Source organism: Camelus dromedarius, chromosome 3 (assembly GCF_036321535.1).
Source record: "Camelus dromedarius isolate mCamDro1 chromosome 3, mCamDro1.pat, whole genome shotgun sequence".
NCBI classification, from domain to species: Eukaryota; Metazoa; Chordata; class Mammalia; order Artiodactyla; family Camelidae; genus Camelus; species Camelus dromedarius.
Window position 1 is genome coordinate 110,756,612 of NC_087438.1, and position 14,864 is coordinate 110,771,475.

The following is a 14,864-nucleotide window of genomic DNA, read 5'->3' on the forward strand; positions in this document are numbered from 1 at the left end:
CTGCTGGCGGACTGGCCCTCTCACCATCACCTAGAGTGAATTCAAACCAGTCCCTTGTCTTTGAGGGACCTTCGAGGAGGGAAGAGTGCGGGAAGGAGGTTTTCAATCACCGTTTTCTAGTTCATGCATGTGTGCCTTTCCTACCTGGGGGTGATAAAGGACGTTATTACCCCCCCAACTTCCATAAAGGAACATAGGCCTTGTCTCTACCTGTAAATGGGGGATACTCCAAAATAGAAAGTGGTTAGGCACAGAATATTAAAAAAATGAAAGCAAAAAGTAATACCTGGTACCATCTCCATCCAAAGAGCTTCAACTGTTGAAAATGATTTGTGCCAGTATAGGTTCATTTCAAGTGAAAGTTTCACATTTCAGTTTTCCCTTGAGTCCTGTTGTCTACTGTTAGACTCATGTACATTTGGCATTGTCATTTATCTTCCCATTCTGTTCCCATTCAGAATGAAACCGAGTGTGAACTCTCCTTCTATATATGTTGATTTCAGCATTCTCTTTCCATCGTGGTTCTAGAGCTGCATTGCCACTTGGGTGCTTCAGAATGGAAGTAAACTTTATTGAGCCACTCTGTTAGCTTGCTACAGTGAAGAGGCACATCTCTGTGCACACTTGGGGGTACTTTCCAACCACCTACGGAATTTAGACATACGTGTCATTCACGAGCTGGGGGCTGAGAAATTATATATGCATCTGAGTATTTGATCACGAGGGTTCACTCTTTGACTTGTGGATTCGACTAAATTAGAAGTAACCATCTCAGTTACTTTCCCTTTAAACAGCAGGAGCTGTATGTATCTGAACTAAAAGAATGAGAGTTTGCTACCAGCAGTTTTATGGTCCCAGATTACATATCCACAGAGAATTTTCAGTGTCCTACCTTCTGTTCCCTGGGGCACAGCCACGAAGAGAAATCCGGGAACTGAGATTCTGTTGGTGAGAAAACATCTGGATCTTTCTTTAGTCCCTGACACCAGCACCTCCATCACTTTCTTTTTTGGAATCAGAATCGTAGTTTCTGTGAAAAAAGAACACTGCCACTCAGCATGGCATCTGGATGTGACTCATGGACCATTAGAAGAATGTGATAAAATTGTCCTTCTCATTGCTGGCAAGTGCTAAGGGTGAGGTGGCGTTGGGTCAGCAACTGGCTGGTCCTTGAGAAGCAAGGAAGTGTAGGGATGAGTGGGTGTCATTTGCAACATTTATTGGTTTGTGTTGTGGGACTAGGCAAGCTGGTACTGCGGATGGTTAAAGAAGTTTCCAGAAGCAAAGGAAAGTGAAAGAAAAGTTTATTAGATACGCTGAGGCAACAGCAGGCAGACAGACGAGAGGTGTCTGTGTGCCCCGAGGGTTGGTTGCTGAGGTCTTTTATAAGGGAAGGTAACCTTTAATTCTTTGTGCTTATGTGACATCAGGCACAAAGGGGATCACAGGGTGTGTGGTCAGTGTGCACAATTCTCTGATTGGTTGATGTTGAGGTAACAGGGAAGAGGGGAGTCATGAAAAGGTAGGGCTAGGGATTTTGCTAGAGGATTGTGACTGTCCTGGTGGCTAGACTTCAGGTCATTGTATAGGTGATCATTATCTCAGCTAAGGCTTTGTTATCTTTAAAGGGCAGCAGCCTGAGGGGCCTTGGGGCAGGAATCTGCCAGATGTCCATGGACCCCACAGAAGCTAGGGCCCAAGCTTTTACTCTACATGTTGGGAGAGGAGTGTTCTTTGTGTTTTCTGGTTTGTGTCTTCATGACGTTGATTAGGGCGCAGGCAGACATCCTATGACTGAAGCCCCCTTTGGCTCTCTGTGGGGTCTCTTACTTGTTCTTGAACCCCACCGTTTCCCAATTGGACAAGAGGAAACAGAGCACTGTCTTGATCCGTATTCTTGTGTTTTCCTGAAACAACTTTCTGGACTAAGACCTGGCCCCTTTCCATAGTTACAGAGCAGAATGGCTTTTCCATTTCCGTAAGTGATCTGTGCCTAGGTAGGTGTATGTTATGTGACTGTGCCCTGAGCATTGAGAACACATTTGTATACTGATACAGTTATCCTCGCCCAAGGAAAAGTCATACCAGGAGACAGCAGCAGTCTTAGTTCTGTTAGATAGTAGCTCTCTTGTGACCTGGCTCTACCCCCATCCTCCACCTCCATCTCCCTCCACCCCAAACACCTGAATCCAGTCCATTGGCCCTGGTATATCTGACTTTAGCTGTCTCAACCTGTTCCTATGGTAACATTGCAAAAATATTTTCTTTGAACTTGCCTACAACTTTACCATCTTTTTTTCTTCTTGACACCCAAGTCTTTTTTCTCTAGATATTACTTACATCCTACTTCATTTTGAGTGCAGAGCAATGATGGACCCACTGTTAGGGTTTGAATGGAGTCAGATTAAAACTGTCTAATTCCTACCATGTCAGTTTACATAGGAAAATGTGTAGTATATCATAAATGTGGAGGAAGCTATTTTGAATGTGAAGCAGATAATACATATGTGAACCACAAGGGAAGTACCAAATGAAATTTGTTCTTGGGGCATTTTCACTAAACTGGACCACTAGAAGCTCAGAGATGATTGGAAGAATGCTTCATAATGTCCCAAAGGACTCAAGGTACTAATTTTGTGTGAATTTCACAGGGCTGTGAATTTCTTTGCCTGATATTTCTATACACTTGCCATAAAAGTCCATCTCAACTGAAGCCAGTTTCTAATTTCAGCTTCTCCTTTACGAAGAAACTTACTCTGCCTCTTCTCAACATGCCGGGGCAACCATGTTCAGGTTTTTGCCCAGATAGGAGATCAGCGTGGTATTTCCCTGGTGCCTTTGTAAAGAGATCTTTTGCTGAGTAATTCCCAAGACAATTAGCCACAAGCCCCAGGTAGTATCTCTTAGAAATGAAAGCTGCTTCACACTGTAAGAAGGATGCTACTCTTTGGTGGTGTTGACAAGGCGAAGAATCATGTTGGATGTTATGAGTCTGCAAGGGCTATCTCTTGGTGATCCGTGCTTCAAAGTGGTTATGATTCAGTTCTAGTCAACTGACATTTATGGCTTTTAGGATCTAGGCTGGGGCTTTCGATTCAGCTCAATCAGATGTCTGCACACGTGCACCTGTTATGTTTAAGCTTCTGGATATCTTTCAAACCTGTTATTTCCCCTAAATCAAACGCTTAGTTCAGCAGAGCCTGAAAATTAAAAAAAAAAACCCACAAAACTTCAAATGGTCCCAATGGGACACTTCACAGAAAACTGTTATAAAAAGGCACAAAGAACGTGCACAGGAGGATTTCAAATCGAAATAGCCTAATTTCTCTCAAGCCCTCTAAGCTGTTATTAATAAAGAGGGTAATCGTGCAGCCTGGATTACACAGTGTATTCAAGGGTTCTCCAAGAGTCAGCTCAGATAAAGCATAGTAATAACCAAGTTGCAGAAGTGTTGCTGGGAGAGCAGAAAGACTAGCACTTTGATAGCATGGATTTGCTTCCTGTCTCTGCATCTACAAACTCTGTGACCTTGGAAAAGTTGCCCGTCTCAGAGTAGCATTGATTTCTACATCCGTAAATTGGGAATTTTTTTTAATCAATACACAAATATTTATTGAGCCTCTGCTGTGTGCCTACTTACTGCATAAATCTTTGGGGTTTCAGGTGAAAAAACAAAACAAAAATCAGACCATACCCTGGCCTTGATAAAGCTTATATTCTAACAAGGCTTAATTGCAGTTAATATTATTTCATTCCAGATGTCTGCTGAGGCAAACTGCCTTTTGTGATTTAAAAGAAAGAGCAACCACTTTTTATGTGCCCACTGAGTATGTCAGCAGCCCTCTTGGTATCTTCAGGAATTCATGGAAGAAAGATATATACCTTTATTCATTCTATTTCTGGTTCTGAATTCTTGCCTTTGCTGTATTAGTGCAGTTTTTGGGTTTCCCCGCTGATAAACCGTCCCTGTCCGTAGACTGGTCACTTTCCAAACCGTCTATCCTGAGAGTTTTACCAAGACAAGGGATGGGTCCAGCAAACTGTTATGTATGATTTGGGATTACAGAAGTAGTTTCTATCACAGATTCCTTAAAATTTAGGGGGGAGGGTGTAGCTCAGTGGTAGAGCACATGCTTCACATGTACAAGGTCCTGGGTTCAATCCCCAGTACCTCCATTAAAAAAATAAAATAATAAATATATAAATCTAATTGCCTCCCCACCACTCCCCCTGGAAAAAATCTTTGTATAAAAATTTAGATACTCTTCTTGTGATAAGGCCTTTGGCTGTGCCCTCATCCCCCAGAAAGTTCTGACTGGCTCCGTTTCTCTGAAGGTCTGATCTCCCCCAGTTGCTAAGCCCTTCTCTCCTTGAGTTCAAGTGCCTGAGATCTTGCCTGGTGACCCACGGCGGTGTCCAGAGCCTGGTATCACATACAGGTATCCAGCTTGTTTGGAGGGATTCTGGCACTTGTTAAAGGTATATTTTCCCTTCCCCATTATGTGGCCCTTGGTGCTTGCCAGGCCAAGTGATGGATTTGTCTTTGTTTTATTTCACAACCGTTGACAGCTTTCTTCACAACAGTCAATGAATTTCACAGACACAGGTCATCAGGACTTTTTCTGTGATGAAAGAAGCTCAGCCACGTGTGTGACTTTATGGTCCCTTGGCGTCATCTTCATGCTTAGACAACAGCCTCCCAAGCAGAGATGCAGTATGAAGGGCAGAACTCGAGAGGAGAGGGTGGGTGACCACGTGAGCAGACGGGTCACATCTCAATAGCCAGAGTCTGAATTGCTTAAATGGTCCTTTAGCCAACGAGAGCCTGCAATAATATGCACTTGAGGTTCTCAGTTGGGGCCAGAAAAGACTCGTTATGAAATGACAGGTGCTACTTAAAAAACCTGGGGAATTCCTTCACTTGGTACGTCTTGCCTTAGGAGAGTTTTCTGATTTAGGCTGTGGTTTAAGGCTAAATCCTAATACCCAGTGAGCAAGCTTTTACCAGGTCCAGCCCTGGGGATAAATGTGAGACGACAGTGAGTGCCCTCCGGAATTACAGAGATAAGGACAGCCTCATATTATGCGAGGCCAGTGAATCCATGAAGCGCTTTTGGAAACTGACACCTTCCCCCCACCCGCTCAAAGTGTTTTATCAGCACTTCGCTCACCCGGTTTCCCATGAAGGTCAGAAAGTTAACTGTATCGCCCAGCTGCCGGGCCTGATGGTTCATGTCTCGGTCTTACCTCCGGGCCTCTTTATTCCAGTCCAATTGCTTTTTGAGGACTTAGCACTGCTCATGGGGGTCGGGGGAACTGTTTGCAGGGAGCAGGAGCCCAAGTGAAAATAAAAATCAAGCTGTGTGAGGCAGAACTGCCACGTCTGAAACACAGTATCGTGCTTCGCTCCCCGAGCGTGGAATCTAACCCATCCGTTCCTTTCAGAATGAGGTGACCCAGTAACACTGTCATTGTTTCTTCTTCTGTCTCTGGTTCCTCTTTCTCAGTCATCCACATAAAGTCTGCTTTCAAATAAGCGTCTGTCAAAGGGACCTACTTCTGCTTTCCCACCTTCCATTCAAATGTGACTGATGGCAGCAGTATCACAGCGGCCACTAAAAGGAATCCACACGTGAAATAGAAAAGGGTTCACTGAAAATGAGGATGCACATGGATCCTTGATAGCCGTAAACAAGCTCAGCCTGTACCTCCTCAAATCTCCACATTCACGAATGCCATGCTGTGTAATTTCTTTGATTTCCTTATGTTTAAAGCAGAGTATCTCAACAATGGTATTTCTGATATTTGGGGCCACGTTAATCATTATTACAAGGGTTGTCCTGTGCATCATAGGGCATCAGACAGCATATCCAACCCCTGCCCGCTAGATCCTGTAGCACACACCCCCCACACACACACGCAAATGTGATAACCAAAACTATCTTCAGACATTGCCACCTGTCGCCTGTCAGGCAAATTCCTCCCTTGTTCTGATTGAGAACCATTGCTGTGAAGGGAGGCTAACACGTCTTTCTGTAGATTTCTAGGAGGATTAAAGGAAATCGTATGTCAGCTGAGACCAAGAAATCTGCAAGTTGTATAAAACTGGGAGGCTAGCAGTATTTACCCACAAACTGATTGATGAACACCAAACTCCTAATGCGGGATTCGTCTTAGTGAGGGTACTTAAGTCCATTTCACAAGGGTGCTTGGAGACAGTTACAGCCTGCAGCTGTCACACAGGCCCAGAGTGCAGGTCTCCTGCTGTCCCAGGCACCTTACGGGTGTGGGTGTGCCTGGCACCTTACATCACTTCTTTTACGAAAGTCACAATTTGGATTGTGAGGATTTTGTCTCTCTCTCTCTGGAGTAGTGCCTGGCTTTTAGCTTATGTACGCTGAAAAATAATGGTAAGGGCCGGGGAAAAGAGAAGGGGGATGTCCTCTCAAGAGTAGCCTCAAGCCCTGGTGGTCACATAGGCACGGGCTGAACCTCACCGTCCTTGTATTCACTCTTCAGTTCTGTTTCAAGCTGGGTGCACATCTTGACTCTAAAAGCCTGCTAGCTGTGTGACCTTGGCAGGTGGCTTTGCTGTTCTGTGCCTTGGCTTCCTCGTCTGTAAAGTGGGGATATCAACAGAACATGCATCATAGAATCATGCTGAGGATTAAATCCAGTAACATACGAAAAGTGTGTACCGGGTACATGATGCTCAGTGAACTTCAGCTCGTACGATTGTTGTTGTTGTCATCATCATCTCTGTCATCATAGTGAGAGTGTGAAATCAGCTTCTTTTGGAGCCCACATGCAGAAAGCTGAGTTTGTCGCACTGGTCTGGTCAGTGGCCCGTTTTGATTACGGATTTGCACAAGCTGCTAGTCTTCTGTGTGTAGGTGTTTACCCCCTTCACCCTCATGCCCTACTTCCACCGCCCTTCCCCACCGTCATACAAAAGCATTCTCAGGTAGTTACTGAGTCTCTTTTTTTTTTGCACGTGTTCTTACAAAATGCTTATCATTTTGTACACACTGACCTTTCATTTACAGAAGCAGTATTGTGCTAGATCTGATTTGTTCATTCTCTCCTCACTCAGCCGGTTAGTTACATGGTGGCCGATGAGGCACACCAGTGCGTTTTGCTCCCATGTCCTCCCAAAGATAAGGACACAGATGACCTCTGACTCTCCACGAGTAACACAATGATGAATATCCTCATACAGAAACCCTTAAGACCTGCAAGAGGCTCTATTTGGAATATGTAGTGTCCACCCATTCCTGTCCAGCAGGAGCTGAAATAGGAAAGTATCTGCCTTTTCAGTCTTGCCGCACTGTTTTCGCCCTCGCCCTTGCCTTCAGTTTCATTCAGAGCCATCACATCAATATGTCAAGAAGATGACAGTGATAAATTCATCTCTTTATTGCATGTTTTTATGTGATGGATATTTTATGTGTCGGGGGTCCCCCAAACCACCCTTAGGTTCGGTAATCTCTAGGAGAACTCCCAGGACTCATCGCACAGTCACACTGATGGCTGTGTGTTATTTCAGAAAATGCTACGAGGCGTGATTGACAGAGAAGGAGTGTGCAGAGGGCCGAGTCCAGGGGAAAGCGGCTGCAGACATCCGGTGCCCTCTCCCAGCGGAGTCACACCAAACGCACTTCATTCTCCCAGCAACGAGCTGTGACCACACTGGTGACGTGTTGCCAGACGAGGAAGCTCATGAGAGACTCAGTGTCCAGGGCTTTGACTCGGGCTGGTCACGTGGGCAGCCTGAGCCTGGGATGCACCAGGATTCCAGAAGGAAAGCAGATGTACCGCGTAAACTCTGCCGTTTGTACAAACAGTTTAGGAACAGCGAGCCATTCTTATCAGTCCGGGAACGGTGGGAAGCCCCTCAGATCCACGTTCCCAGACGCCAGCCGAGGGCCAGTCTTAGCAGCAGGCCTTTTTGAGGAAAGCAGTCAGGCCCTGCTATCTTAACTCTTCTCTGCACGCTGGTTTTCAGTATCCCTCAGTGCACACAATGGCAGGGGAGCAGAGGACAGTACTCTCTTTTTAAAACGCAGAAACTGAGGCTAAAAGAAGTGAAGTAACCTGCTCCAGGTCACAGAAGAAAAAGAGCCAAGATGTACCGCAGTCTTCCTAGAAATCTGTCTCTTTTTTCAACTGCTCACAAAAATTGACCATGTCTCTGCCATTAATATAAGCTTGTCCCTGGTAATTAGACACGAGATTTGACAATCTCTTTCTTTGCTGAGAATAGCTTGACTTGTTATTTTTTTACTTTAGAAGCAGTTTCTGAGAAAAACGTTAATTAAATTGACATAAATACAGTGGATAGGCATTGCCACCGTCCTGAGCAAGGGACATGATTCTGAGATGATGTAGATGATGGGTATTTCGAACCACAGAGAGCAAAAGCTAAAATGTTGATGACAACAGATATAAAGGTGGTTTAATTTCTGTGTTGCAATCCATTGAGGAAATCAGTGGGGTCTCTTTTCTGAAGGTTTTCTGGTTGGGAAAGAGCTCCTGGCAGTGAGCTAAGCACGCTACATGCATCATTCCCCTTGTAGGTGCGGATGCCAACGCTTGTAGACGTTAGACTCCCCAGATGCCACCTGACGGGTAAATGAGCAGGGATTTGAACCAAGCAGATACCAAAGCCATGGCTTGTCCACATGCTCTCCCGCCATCCCCAAACTATTCTAATGGTGATCTGGGCATATGACGATGGGGAACAAGTGACCCTGAACTAAGCAGGAGAACAGAGGACCGAGTTGGCTTGGCGACTGACCCGTCTTGAAACCCCAGCTTGGCATGGGCTTGGCAAGCATATTTTTATGCATCAGTCCTGTTATCTCTGAAATGAGGCGAACCATCTCTGCCCTACCAACTGTACAGTATTATTGTGGAGTTCACATAGGACAGTCTAAGTGATCTGAATATTTAAAAGGGGCTTATATCAGATACGACTCCTTGAGTCACATGTGTCTTTTGTCACACAGGTCTTTTATCAGGGCATGAAACTGAAAATTCCAGGAGTAGGTTTCCCAGGTGGGCAGCTGGATGAAAGGGCTGAAAGGATGCTGACACGAGTTAGCCTACCCCCTGGCCAGCTTTCAGGCTCCATTTTCCTTCATGGAAACCCCTTTCTCAAAGCGTCTCCCCTTATGGTTACAAAGTGGGTGGAACAGTCACTGACCTGGCTGTCCTTGAGTGTCAAATGCCTCAGGAAAGACAAGGGCAGCTTCCGACATCACTCAAACTGGGATTCCAGAGTTGAGTCTTATTGCTGGTGATTGGCCTCAGTTGGGTAACACACTGGGCCATAAGCCATCCCTGTCACCAGGAGATGCCCGATGCTCATTGGCTACTCTGGGGCCACAGTTCCACCCTTGAAACTGAGGAGGGAACCAACACCATCAGAAGCGCTTGGAAAGGCAGTATAGAAGGTGTGGGTCTCCAAGTGGTGCTTACATTGGTGATAGAGATTCAGTGGCATCCTTGAAATACTATACGTACCTAATCTTATTAAAACACTGTAGATCTAAGAAAGCAAGGGGTCCCACAACCTGGCTGGTGTGTAACTGGGCAAAACTGAGATGCTTACTTCTGAACATGGCATTTAGGGCGGAGGGATGGCTCTGCACAGACTCACCATTTCTAAAACATGCAGATGGAAATGCAATTTAACAATGCAGGGACTCCCTCCCTCTGCAACCTCATTTAAGGCTTTATTTTTCAGCTCTTGTCATATTGGCCCACTTAGGGAAAGGTAACTATATAAGGTAATTATGAAGATAGTCTTTAATTAGTTTTGGTTTCAAATCAAGGTGTTTGCTGCAGACCCGGCCAGCAGTGCTGATGGACAGTAATGAATGAAACCCTGTGATTAAAACATCTGTCACTGTCAAGCAGGGTCGATTCAGGATGGGGATTGGCTCCACGTCGGGAACATGATGATGGCCACAGAAAGCCAAATTAGCCAAACTTAATGTCCCTCTAATCATTAGGCGATGGGGCTGACAGTGATCAGTCACAAACATGCACCGATGAGCAGTAATGAAGTTGCTACCAGATCAGTTCAGCACAGGTTTTTCAGGCTAATTAGCTAGAAAATGTTAATTTAATCAAAGAAACATGTATTCATTAAAGGTGTGTAAGAGAGCTGGAGGGGAAAATTGGCTCAGTCATTGAGGAGGTAAAATTATAGCTGCCAAGGAAGTCATCTCAGCTTCGAAAAAGCGTTCCCCAATTTACTGTATCTCTTTAGAAAATAGCCTAGTTACGCTGAAGCCTGTCACGTGGTCTTTTTTCCTTCAGATCCGATTATTGTGAAGGAGAGAGCCTCTGCAGAGCCATGTAGAATTAAACCAAATGCAGATCTCGTTTTAGCCCCCGAGGATTAATTAATTCCTCTAGAAATGTTCTTTTCCTTTGATTCATGAACTGTCAGACCAGAAACAGTTCTTGGGGATTGTCTAATTCACACCATTCTCTTTCAAAGAAGAAAAATGAGCCTCAGAGAGACTCTGTCACTTGCTGAGAGCCACACAGCATCTTTAAACTTGTACCTTGGACACACTGCTCCTTGTGTAGTCGACGGAGTGGAACTTGTGAATTAAGTATTGCCAAAGGTATTTCCCCTTTTCCTCACTAGTCTAAGGACATCCCCAGGCTTTTTTTTTTTACAGAGAGACATTTATCTCACAAGGTTGTGATCCAGCTGTACTTGTAATTGTGAGGAAAATGAAAAAAACTGTATGATGGGCAGATGTCATTTGACATTATTTCTTGGCATAGGATGATACACGTGAATGTGCTAGAAGTGATGAGTGCTACTTAGATATCAGCTCTTGCCGCATCAAGTGGTAGAATTATTTTCTGTGTACAATCTTGATATGTCTTTGGCTGGTGATGTGGTGACATAGACATTCCTTTGCAAGTTCTATGTCCTGTTACCAGCACATGTAACCAGAGTCCAGTATGCTCACATCCCTGGATTAGTAGCCACTTGATAAGTTAATTTATCCATTCCTCCACCCATTTATTCTCCAGATACTTCTGTAGATGTTTAAGGTGGGAAACGGTATTCAGTTTCAGCCTTCGGAGAATTCTCTGTGGGTTGAGAGAGAGACTCTTGGCTCCTAGTAGTTATCTAAGGTGTTTTCTGTCCAAAAGTCTTTGGTCCTCATCTGGAGGTGAAATTCTTTCTATCCATCGTTCAGTGCTTGTTTGAATATTCTTTCCTCTAAGGTGCCATCCCTGGCTCCCACCCCAAGTACCCCATCCATGTGCCTGCCCAGCACTGTCAGCCTGTATTTGCTGTGGCAGCTGTCACTCAGATTTAAAGCAGTCTGCTCAGTTTCCTGCCTCTCTCATTAGAACACAGTTGCTGAAAATGTGGTCCCAGCACCACTCATACCAAAATCACTGGGGCTGTTTGTTAAAAATTCAAATTTGTTGGCTGTTTCCCAGACTTAATCAGAGGGGAATAGGTGTTAAGCGGGTTTTAGTAAGTTTCTTAGGTGATTCCTATACACTCTGCGGTCTCAAAATGTTACCAAACAAAAGTTCATTGGCCCAACACACCATGAGGTCGAACAAACCAAAACGTTGGGGTTTAGGGCAGAGAAAGGTTCATTGTAAGGCCAAGCAAGGTTGGGGTGGTTCATGCCCAAGGGAATCTCGAACTCCCCGAAAAGTTTCAGCAAAGCGCATTCAAAGTCCAGGTAAGGGAGGCGGGCCGCAGGGTACCTGATCAGCTTGTGCACAACTCTCTGATTGGTTGATGCTGAGGGAACAGGGTGGTCAACACTGCCAACCCCTATGCACCAGAAGGTCTGGGGGCTACATGTTCTTGATCATCAAGGAATTCATTTCTTCCCTCTGGTGGTGGTTTTAAGCATCTGAAAAACTCAGGAAACATACATGAGATACTGTTATCTGGGTGCTTCAGAGAGTTGCTGCAGCAGAGGATATGGGGGAAGGGGTCTGTCCCGGGAAGGCCACACGGGGTCCTGCTCAGTTATAGAAACACGTCTTAGCCTCTCCTAGCTCCTTTAAGAATGGACAGGCACATGAAGTACTCACTGTGCATTTGTGGAATGAATGAATGAATACATGAATTTTCATCATAAGAAATAAGTAGTGAGATTAAGTAGCAAGAACATTCCTACAGACTTTGACTTTGAGCTTTGCTAGTGTAGGATCCCATGTCTTGTCTCCTGAGGCTGCAGAAGCTTAGATGGAAGCAATAGCATTTCGGAACTTGAAAGGTTCTTCAGAAATCCTCCAGTCCACCACTGTGGCTCAGATGACCACACAGAAAGAGACTCGCCTAAGGTCACAGAGCACAGTAGTCTGGCAGAGACTCCCTCGGAATCCATGCTCTCATTCAAGTCCTTCACCTTTCCTATCCCACATGCTCCCTCTGCCGTGGTTTACCCAGTGAAGGGGCAGAGACATTCTTGCTGCCATACCTGTCAAAGAGAGATCCAAACTGTCTCTCACTTTGTAAAGAAATAGAAGCACATGTAATTTTTGATAGTTCCCAGACACCTAACATCCACCCCTCCTAGAGGCTCCCCATTTATAGCTAAGCAAGTCATCCAAGTCAACTTCATGGGCAGGTTCTTACCAAAATGTCAGGGTACTGATGCTTTCAAGCTGTGACAATTAGGAACTCCAGTCTCATGGAATCAGAGCACATTGTGGTTGGAACAATCATCACTATCGTTTAGTCCGCTTTATTCATCCCCATTCAGTTGCCACAATTTTTGCTGCATTCAGATACCAAATATTTTCCTTTGAGTGAACTTAAAAAAACTTTGGATTCATCCCGAATAGTAATATTCCTGGAACCTCAAGTTTGATGTCCTAGTTGTCCTAGTTTTTTTTTTTTCCTTATATTTATGTTAAAATAGTATTTTAAATGCCATCCTTGTATGTCATCTTATATACCGTCAGTCACACATGCATCACACTTTGGGATTCAGCATCCTCATTATTTTAGTTGTGTTCTGTGATCTTCCCATTATACCCTAAAGGGGAGTATTCTTAAATTTTTGGAAGAAAGATTTTATGGTCAAATTTAAATGAAAAGAAATGAAAGAGTCATCTTAACTCCTTTGCAATATTGTGTCTGGCAAAACACATTTGACAGTTTTCGATGTTAACATCATGCCCAGAGCTATTTGGTTATTTTTAAGAAATGACAGATGGCACGAAGGTTGCTAAGGTAGAAATGAAAGTTTCTGTTTATGTCTGGCAAATTTTATAGCATATAAGGGCTGTTTCGTTGCTGTGATTAAACAATGCAAACAGTGTTGCATTAGCATCTAAATTTGACATCATTTTCAGGAACATAGAGTCTTAGTAACAGATGGAAATGATTGATATTTATCTAGCAACAAAGGGAAGTCCCAGTTTTACTGCTAGATGTTTAAATATGGACTAGAGAGGGAGGTTGTAATTCAGGGGAAATGAAGGAGGCATGTATATTTCCCTTCCAAGAAAGTGACATTGGTTATCCTCTCTTCCTATAGATACATGAGTATAAGTAAGCATATATTTATATATGTGTGTATGTGCACAACGTTATTTTTTTAAACTTTTGGGACTGATAAATTAAAGTTTTGAAATCATCTCTTTGGACCCGTTACAAGAAGATGTTTGAATAAGCACTCCAAATTGTTTCTAGCTGCACATTTGCTAGGTTTGAAGCAGAGAAGCTATGAGAATCCTGGCAGCCTATAGAGAATTATGTTTAGAGGGAGGGAAGCCTTATGCCTCAGTGTGCGACCTAGAGGAGGCATCGCACCGGGAAGGCTGGCTTTGCAACCTGGAAATGACAGTACACTCGGCTGGGAGCTGAGGGATCTCCGTGAGGGTTTTGAATTAGGAGAGCATATTTGTCAGATTTAGGGACAGTAGGAAATCGAGCATTTTTGGAAAACCATAAATGAGTTAATGTAGTGTTCAGGACAAGCTGTGAATTGGCCTCTCAAAGGAGGTTTGTAGTAACAACCTGCCGTAAAAATTACCACTGCCTCTCCGGCGGTTTCCACCATATGGTCCTGCTCCAAGAACTGGCATTTTCTGGCCGTCCGTGTAGCTTTAGGACCTCGTATTCTGCAAGGTGGACTTTGGCTCCATTTCGATGTGCTTTCAGGTGGGCAGTGTGCAGCGAGGGAGGGAAGCCTGTGGGAAGTTAAGTAAAGATGGAAAGATCCCTTTCAAAAGATTGTTTTCCTGTGTAGCAGCGAGGAGAACGTAGCTAGAGAGGTGTTGGTATTTCTCAGTGATGGAAAGGAAATTTCACCTCGATGCCTGCCTCTCCCAGGAAGCTTGCTTTAGCTCCTCCAGCCTGTTTTGTGCTCTCTTCTCTATATAATATCAGAGTCCCTGCAACCTCCACCGTGAGATTTAGCAGTGAGCCCTTTTCTGCCGTCTCATCTGTCCTCTCCACCCCTCACAGGGAGCCCGCATCCAAGGGTGTCCTGTTTTCTCTGTTTTTAAAAGTCTTTTGTACCTTTTACAGCCCTCGTTTAATTATGACAGCTGGATAGGCTATGAATAATAAGAGGTGCTGTGGTAATTATGGTAATAACAACAGTCATTACAGCAGACATTCGCTGAATACCTTTTAGGTGGCAGACTCTGTTTGAGCTTTCCAGGAATTGGCTCCTGATTTAATTAATCTTTCAACAACCCTAAGGGGGTTAGTTTTATTTTCTTCACTGAAGTCATGGAGTGTTGAGTTACCCAAAGTCAGAGCGAGTCCTCAAGCCCAGGCAGTCTGTCTCCACAGCTCCCACTGCCCCCTTTCCTCGGGTCCTGGAAAATGAGGAGCAGCAGCG

At 44.4% G+C, this 14,864-nt stretch overlaps 1 protein-coding gene and 1 non-coding gene across 8 annotated transcripts in view; both read left to right on the forward strand.

Moving 5' to 3' along the window:
* The window catches only part of SGCD (sarcoglycan delta), an 840,821-nt gene that overhangs the window by 564,194 nt on the left and 261,763 nt on the right, over positions 1–14,864 (forward strand). The gene's annotated exons all lie outside the window — the stretch shown is intronic.
* TRNAV-CAC (transfer RNA valine (anticodon CAC)) lies at positions 4,104–4,176 on the forward strand. Its single transcript has one exon. It is a non-coding gene; the product is annotated as a tRNA-Val (tRNA).